Source organism: Palaemon carinicauda, chromosome 21 (genome assembly GCF_036898095.1).
Source record: "Palaemon carinicauda isolate YSFRI2023 chromosome 21, ASM3689809v2, whole genome shotgun sequence".
Lineage (NCBI taxonomy): Eukaryota > Metazoa > Arthropoda > Malacostraca > Decapoda > Palaemonidae > Palaemon > Palaemon carinicauda.
The window spans coordinates 29,654,428-29,664,348 of NC_090745.1; positions in this window are offsets into that span (position 1 = coordinate 29,654,428).

The following is a 9,921-nucleotide window of genomic DNA, read 5'->3' on the forward strand; positions in this document are numbered from 1 at the left end:
ACACTATCATTAAACATATGCACTGCCCGGTTTGCTACTGCAATTTCTGGGTGGTATTTTTCAGCAAAAGCCTGCACATCTGCCCACTTGGAACAAATTTCATTGATGAGAGAACTTGGAACATCCTCCCTTACCTCATCCTCTTCTGAAGATTCCTGCTCCCACAATCAGATCCTGCTGCTGTTGTTGTTGCAGGTGCAACAATTCCTCCACAGTCAACTCGGTAGAATGGCTTTCTACAAGCTCATCAATATCATCCTTGTCGACCTCAAGCCCCAAACTCCTGCCCATGACAACAATTTCCTCAACGACATCAGTGTCATCAGAAATTACAGGGGTAGCAGTGCTTGGACCCGCCTCTGGTTGGAAACCTTCAAACTCCCTCTCTGTGACACATGATGGCCACAGCTTACGCCAGGCAGAGTTCAATGTCCTATAGGTCACACCTCGCCAAGCTTGGTCAATCATGTTAACAGAGTTGAGGATGCTGAAGTGTTCCTTCCAGAATTCCTTTAGGGTCAACTTCGTGTCACTGGTCACTTCAAAACACTTTCTGAAAAGGGCCTTGGTATAGAGTTTTTTGAAGTTTGAAATGACCTGTTGGTCCATGGGCTGGAGTATGGGAGTAGTATTGGGGGGCAAGAATTTGATTTTGATAAAGCTGTATTCTTCTTTCAAGTCATCCTCGAGACCTGGAGGATGTGCAGGAGCATTGTCCATAACCAGAAGACATTTCATTGGCAAGCTCTTTTCAATGAGGTAAGCCTTAACCTGGGGGGCAAACACTTCGTTTATCCACTCAGTAAAGAATTGTCTTGTGACCCAAGATTTAGTGTTCGAGCGCCACATAACTGGTAGTGCACTTTTACAAATATTATTTCGTTTGAACACCCGGGGGTTGTCCGAGTGGTACACTAACAAGGGTTTGATCTTGCAATCGCCACTTGCATTTGCACACAGCAACAATGTTAGCCTATCTTTCATTGGCTTGTGACCTGGCATCTTCGTCTCGTCCTTGGTAATGTACGTATTGGCTGGCATTTTCTTCCAAAATAACCCAGTCTCATCACAATTAAAGACTTGTTGTGCGATCAAATTTTGTTCATTTATGTACCGATCGAATTCCCCCACGTATTTATCGGCTGCAATTTGATCCGAACTAGCTGCCTCCCCATGCCTAGTAACACGATGAATACCTGTTCTATTACGAAACTTTTCAAACCAACCCCTGCTCGCTTTAAATGTAAATGAATCACTTTCACTGGTACTCGGACTTTTCTTCACTAATTCTTCATAGATATGCAACGCTTTTTCACAAATGAACGCTTCACTAACACTTTCCCCGGCCAACTGTTTTTCTTTAATAAATATTAAAAGCAACTTTTCCATCTCCTCAATCACTTGTGGCCTTTGCTTAGTTACCGCCGTAACTCCCGTTGCAACATTCGCCTTCTTAATCATTTCTTTATGCTTTAAAAACGTAGAAATGGTCGACTTCGCCATTCCGTATTCTACCGCTAAATCGGACACTCGTACACCATTCTCATATTTCGCTATAATTTCCTTCTTCAACTCGATCGTTGTTCGCACTGTTTTCCTCTTCTCCTTCCCCTTAACACTCATTACTTTCTTGGGACTCATTATGAAAGCTAAAAAAGCAATTAAAAGCACTGAAAATCACTAAATCACAACGAATGCTGATCGCGCGTTGTCTGAGTGACGCTCTCGAGAGAACTGATGCTTCCCGAACAAGCGAGAGTGGCCGAGATGGCGCGATCATCACAAAGCCCATGCGGTCGTCACGTGTTCGGCTGGTCGAGTACCGAATTTTTGGTCGAGCACCGCAGCAAAAATTTCTCGAAAATTTTGGTCGAACTCCGAATTGTTCGAGTATAGAGTCGTTCGACTACCGAGGTATCACTGTATATATATACATGTATATATATATATATATATATATATACAGAGTTTATATACATATATACAGTATTTATATATATATATATATATATATATATATCCTTTTCTGAGTGGGGATACCTTAACATGGTGACAAGGTTTGTGTATCGCGATTGTTCAAGAAATTTTTACCAGTCAGGGTCACCCATACTAAGACGGTTTGTTGTGACTGATCCGACTACAGTTTCCCACCATCACCAATTCTCAAAGGCCAGCGTGCTTATGAAACAGCCAACCCCCAGATATGAATAAGGATATGTTACTCTAAGGCTTTTACCTTGCAGGTGGCTAGAAACGGCTGCATTTGTTGTTTGTGTGTGCGTGTATATATATATATATATATATATGTATATATACATATATATGTATATATACATATATATATATATATATATATGTATATATACATATATATATATATATATATACATATATATATATGTATATATATATATATATATATATGTATATATATATATATATATATACATATATATATACATATATATATACATATATATATATATATATATATACATATATATATTATACAATATATATATATATATATATACATATATATATATATATATATATCACATATATATATCTATATATATATCTATATATATATATATATATATATGCATATATATATATATATATATATGTGTGTGTGTGTGTGTGTGTGTGAGCATGAGTCCCTGTATCAGTAGATATCGAGTCTCTCAATATTTCAACCATATTTTATAAGCGAAATAAACTTTTAGATTTCCTCGAGTAAATGTTCAGCAAATATATCGAAACTCCATTCGTACAATGTCAAGTATTTATAAACGTCCCTTTTGTATACTGAAGCGTTGTAAATCTCTTGATATCATAAGTGAATGTTATCTTCACCTGCCTAAAGTAGCTTGTTCAAATAAGCAGTGTTTTCTTTTTGTAAATAAAGCTTTCAATCATTCTGGTGAAACGATTACCGCGTATTACGTTTGCTGATGATTTCTATTTGAAATTGGGTTTATATTCAAATATTTCTTCCTCTCTAAAATATTCATCTTTCAATACCTGATAAATTCGTGGATTACATTTGTTCACCTTTATTGTTGCTAAAACTCAGTTCGTTGTGAAGACCGTGGAACCTTTTAATCTAATGTAAACCAGAGAGTATTTACCTTTTAATATTTAACGTTTCCTCTCCATAAGACAGGAAAAAGGCAAGACAAATTCTAAACACCGTTGAGTAGAATTCAGCATCATGTCTTTATATTTTATGTTTACCAATGGGGAAAAGGGTGATGAATAATGAATAAACTATTAGACATAAAAAATAAAAAATTAAGTACTATTAATATATGTATAGAATTCCATGCTGACTTGTTACTCAATATTTTATTTCCTGTGCGTGTCTATGGTGGGGTCTGTGCAGTGACAAAGGTGTCGCTTTAGAATATTTATTCTGCTTTACTTCTATTAAGTAATACGAGTATGTTGTAGTTACAATATTCTTTTTTGTGAAAGTTGTCTAATTTATTGTAGCAAACCTCCGTATTAAGTGAACATATAACAATTACCAATCTCATTTATCACTACTTGGACACAAATAAGTGCGGTTAAAATCTCAGTCACCCACGTATTTCCTTATTTATTCCGAAGTAAAGCAGTCATAGAACAGAATTCACAAGGTTATCACTCTGATAAAACAACAGTTTTTTTGGAAAATGGTTTCAACTCGAGGGAAAAGGTGACCTTAAATCTATTTTAAATCGAGTCAAATCAAGAATCGTTTAGCTGGATAGGTGTTATTTAACGGAATCTCAAATGAGATCCTAGTTATCGGTTTCTCAAATAGATTTCATTACAGTGATACTGATAAACTTTATATGTTTCCCTTATAGATCTATTTATCTAATAACATACTATAATAAAAATAGCAACTCCATTGTACTGTATTTTTATTAATGTCGAAATTAATTATTTTCTATGTAGTTAAGGATAAACTTTTATAATACATATAAGTTAAATAACAATAGTAACAAATGCATATATATATATATATATATATATATACGGTGTCCGGACAATTCGGTCCCGGACAATTAGGTCCCGGACAATTCGGTCCCGGACAATTCGGTACCAATTGATTCTTATAATATGGAAAAACAGTATTTTTCCAATTTTTTTTCGTTTCTAAAATTCCAATCAGTTCTAAGCATTACTTTTACCAGAACATTTTTGCTTTTGTTAGTATAGATATAAAAAAAAATTTAATTGATTTATCCTTGTGTTTGCGATAAACAATCTTGGAGCATTGTGTGAATGATGGAGTGAAACTAGACTAAAAAGTCTGGAATAAAGAAACTAATTAAGTCGTTTTGTTTATATTCTTTTTCAAAACTAAGGGAATATCCAAACTAATCGTTTAGTAATAAAGTAGTTAGATGGATTAACTAGTGAATAACCAAACTATTTAGTTAGGTATTTAGGTAATATTATATATAAATAGTTCATAATATGTAGTATAGGTGCCTGGTACCGAATTGTGCTGGTACCGAATTGTCTGGGACCGAACTGTCCGGGACCGAATTGTCCGGGACCGAATTGTCCTAGCACCTATATACACACTCATATATATATATATATATATATATATATACATTTCCAGAAAATACAGAAAAAGTCAAAACGTTGATGCCAAGGAGTTTCCGAGTGACACATTATACCCACAGATCTATTAATCCGAAAGGACTCTTTACATATGCAGTTATAATGATTAAAAGCCGGTCTCCATAATAGTTATGTGTTTCAATATCTACAGTAGCAGCAGATAATAATAATAAAATAAATGTCCGTGTTACCGGTGTCCAAAAATAATGCGATATTTTTTTTTTTTTTTTTTTTTGTAAGAAAAGACGTAAAATAAACAAGCGTCTTCTCGGGTGTAACTATGACATTTCTGTTTGTCTTCTAATGTCTTTAGTCACTTGAGCTTAGCGCCAGGCGTGTAGAAATCCATTATGGGTCACCTATCCAACTCCTGATCGGACCCAATGAATCTTTAATTCACTAATGAAGATACTAGGCGTGTCAAAACTAGTTTTTGCCTAGCACTGAATATTGGTCACCCATCCCAACGTTGATTGATTGAAGGATTAATGATCAATCAATCAACCATCCCACTTCAATATTTGTTAACTCTACTGATCAGTAGAGAGATAATGTAGGAAGGCATTGATTAATCACACATTTACTTTGCTACATGTGTTCGTGCTTTGGCATTCATATAAAAAACACTGGTATGTCTAAATGTTTTGTCAGAATGTTACTATATACGTTTTTATGTCAGGATGTTACTATTTAGTTCGGTCTTTAGAATTATCTTCGTCTTCCTCATTTTCTTGTTCATCTTCTCCATCTTCATTTCATTATTATTATTATTATTATTATTATTATTATTATTATTATTATTATTATTATTATTATTATTATTATTATTACCATGGAAAATACACATTTTTTCGGCCAAATGAGAATTAAAATTTGTGAAACATTTTCTTCAAAGGATATATTATTCTCCTACCGAATATCCACTTTATACCAAAAAAATTTATTGACAATTGTAATAATAAAATAAAATACACTTAACGGTCTTAATATAATGCATTCAGAAAACTATGGATGATGTACACAAGACATACCATAAATGTCTGATGCTAAATATGAATTATAGATTATAAAGATATGAATAGAATAACTATAATTGTAACTATAATCATAATGAGAATTAACGGTAGACTTGTGGTAGTCTAGGATTGGGGGGGGGGGGAGTCCATTGGTCTACCTTCTGAGTCAACCGCAGCTATTGCCTGATCCTCCCTGGACCTGGTTTGGCTGGAGAGGAGTTTTGGGTGCTGATCTCATGTACTGAATATATGGTCAGACTCTAGGTCATTGTCCTGCTAGGGCATTTTCACTGTCCCTTGCCTTTGTTATTGATGAGCGATCTTTAAACATTTAAACCTTTAAACTGCAGATTTTATCCTGACAGTTTAGACATTTTAATGATTTATTAAACGGCAATAAAGGTAAGAAGCTTAAAATCAAACGTCACATGACAACTAATGTAAATATCCCTTCAGTACGCATTCAATGCATTTGATCAGTTGATCAGTGCCAGGATATATAAGAAACATTTCATGGCACCCTCAATTATAAAGGTTATTGTGAAGTTACATCTCAGTAAACAGATGGAAAACGACATTTAGTCAAGTATTGAATTTGGAGATAAGCCGTAATCCTTCTCGATTGATGTTGAATGCAAATATAATTCTGCATAGCATGGTATCATGGACAGCTGTGCTTCATTTGAATTACCTGCAATGATGTGAGGATGTGGCGTACTTAACTTATTAACAGCATATCAATAATATATTGATTTCAATTATGTAAAATGAAAATTGCATCACGCTGATCAGTCTAATTGAATATTAATGCAAATTTCTCAACATCGTTCAATTATACGTTCGGTGATAGGGAGATAATGTCCTAAACAAACTTATGCTGGCTGTTGCTTAGTTTGCATATTACTTGCATATTTATTTATTAAGCAAACATCATCGCAAGTGCACAATAATACGAGTGACACATGAAAGTCAAGCGAGAGGAAACTGAAAAAAGAGGCGGATGTAGAGATGAATTGCTAAAATAATAAACGTCTCATATAGCAAATGAAAGCGGTTAAATAGGAATGCGATCACGCGTAGAAAAGGGCTTTATATTTAGCACAGAACGTCTCCCCTGACAGCACCGACTCTGACAGGTAATAAATACACAATGCAAGAATACTTTTTGAATAATCTACTTCTTAAAGGAAAATATTTTTATTTTGTTCTAAACTACAGAATGAATGGCAGGCAATCCTTCAAAGAATGACATTTTCACAATACTCTGATGATTTTTGACAAGGACTTATAGGGTAAAGGGATACCTCTCCAGGGAACAAAAAGTTATATAGGGATGTATTGATTTTCGTTTATTCCTACACAGCGAGAGATGGAATAACGCTGGGAGGGCCGCTTTGGTAAAATGAACTCTCATTTTAATCTTAACAGATTGACAAAGAAATTAATAGTTTAATGGAGATGGAATTAAGATAAATTAGTTGGTTTTAGACACCAAAGAGCAAACTATGACGTTGTCAGGGTCTTTCCCAATGTACTCCTGCACGTCATCTGTATTTTTTTTCTTCCTATCCATAGTTTTGTTAAGGTGCCGCATTTTAAAGTCACATAATATTTTGACACAAAAAATTAAAATCTTAACTTCGTCAGGAACTCCAGCTACAACAGAATCCATTTCAACACTCACTGTTTTATGCATTCCGTTCCATTGCCATGAATTGCTAGAAACATTTCTCGAAATTTTTTCAGTTTAGAAAAAAAAGTTGTCAGATGGTGCATAATTTTTCCTTCACTCATATAATGGACCCATATCTTGCTGTTAACTATCTAACCTAACATATCCACTGATAAATATTAAAGTCTCCTTTTTGATAACAAATCCTATTATCTCTCCTGATTTCTGACACTTAGCCAATTCCATTTCTTCAGAAAACATTTCATCATTCATTAGACCAACATAAAATTTAAATTCTTTAAAAATCATATTTGTCATGAATAATTCTACGGCCAGTTCCCTGTCATAAAAAGAACACCTAGTCCCGTTTTCATAAAGTCCCGACGATACTATTTTGTGCCAATGTAACTGTTAGGTTCTAGGAGGGAGGCAACGTGAATGCAAGTGAGATTTATTCAACAGGACAATAATCTTTTATACAGATAGTAGAGAGCAAGAATGACACAAAATTCAAAAACTATAAAACATGTCTTAGCAAACTTAAATAGGTTTCTATTATCAGTGCAGGAAGAGAGAGAGAGAAAAAAAACAATTAACTCCGGGTATGGAACACGTACGGTACATGGCTATCCTCTAAAAAAAAGCATATATATGAAACAGGGGGCCATGCAAATTATAGGTGGGTCATCTTGCAGCAGATACCCAGATGTTAGGGGATCAATAGAAACCCAGTCTTCTTTTCAACGAATGCTAACGAAGAAAGGCTTTGTTGTGTAATTGATCACAAAGAGAGGGCTCGTGTAAGGGGGGCGTTAGTAGTGACTTGCTAGTAAATGTTCTCAGAAAAAACTTGCGTTGACATGTCCAGGTCTGTCAGTATGTGTTACTTCACTGGGGGCTTGAAAGTAGGGTGGCATGGAGTAAATTTTCCCACAACGTGACGTAGGTGCTGGATATTGGCGGAGAAAGATGCAGACAGAGGAACACAACCCTTTCTTTTTCGAGTTTTCTTCTTTTGGGAAACGTAAACATCGAATACCTAAATAAATGGTCTTCAAATACATCATAAAGGGAAAGCATGGTGGTTAGCAGTTAATAAGAGCGAGACACATTGTGAACAAGCGAGACTTTCCTCAGGTCAAATATCTACCTCATGTCTACTAGTGACATCACTTAAATCTGCCCACATGTGTGTAAGTCATCCACGAGCTGACCTCTCAGAATATATTTAAAGAAAAGACCTTGCACAGAAATAGTTGTAAAAATGTTAGCGCATATGATAGGTTGCTCAGGAAGTTTTGGAATGGCTGAGTCATGTGGAAAGACTGGTAGATGCTAGGTTGGTGAAAAGTGTACAATTCGGGAGTACTTAAATGAAGGAGGAGAGGAAGTGAGACTGGAGTGGTGGAGGAATGAATAAAAAACTAACTCCTGAAGAACTAACTTTATTTAGAGGCAACACAGATATTCATAAGTCCCAAAGGAGTCATATAAGGTTGAAAATTACATGTGCATATTCAATGGTGTTTATAGATAAGATTGACATTAGCATAGAAATAAACAATATACTAACAGAATGATCATGGAATTGAAATTACTTTGTTACTTAAAAACCTTTTAACTTGGAGTCTGAAGGTGGTTGCAGTGTCTGTGCATTGCTTGCTGCACGGGCATTACATGGCTCCCACCCCTGAAGCAGACATGCACGCCTGGACAGTTGTACTATTGGAGGGTTGTCTTGCAGGATATACACTGGTTTTAGGAGTCCAGTGGTGATCCAATCCTCTTTATGATGAGCGTTGAGGACTGAGCCCGTAGAGAAGCTGTAAGTGGGGACTTACAAGCATCAGTGCTCATTAAGATATGTGTTGTGGTGTGTGAATCTCTCAGTATTTGCTGCTTTGCCAGGTGCTTGGAAGTCTGATGGCAAGGGGTAGATGTAGGCACTGGAGATCATTGGAGGTGGAAGACGAAAATAATTCTGCAGGGAATATCAATGGGTTGCCATATACCATCTCAGCCACTGAGACATCCCTGGTGACTTTGGGAGTGGTTCTCAATCCAAGGAGGACCCAAGGAAGTTGTGCAAACAAGCTTGAGTACGATGAAAATGCTCCAATATTCCGTTGGCTACAGGAATGTAAGTGGTAGTTTGATGTAGGACAATACCAAGAATATTCCCTAACGATGTACACAATTGAGAGGTGAAAGTGAATGTTGGAAGAAATGTGCTCAGGGATGTTGAATCTTGCTAATCTTGAGGCGGATATTGCATCTTGCATAGTGATGGTATCAGGCCAGTGAGTGGAGTGTGTAAAGATAATGGTGTCCTTGTGATAAGGGTTGGTGGGGCAACAATGCTAACATGAATATGGGCAAAACAACGTTGATGTTTATGAAAAGAGCCCGCACCCAAACCCATGTCAATGTACTTTTGAAGTTTGACATGAAATACAGGCGCAGAACCATTCTTTGTCATCTTTACTAATGATATGCCATATGTACTTCGACTTCAGTAGGTGTGCAGTATAGCCTATAAGCATAAGTGGCGTGAGAGGCCATCGATCAATTGATACACCCGTTGGCGCATGGAAGCGAGTATCTGTG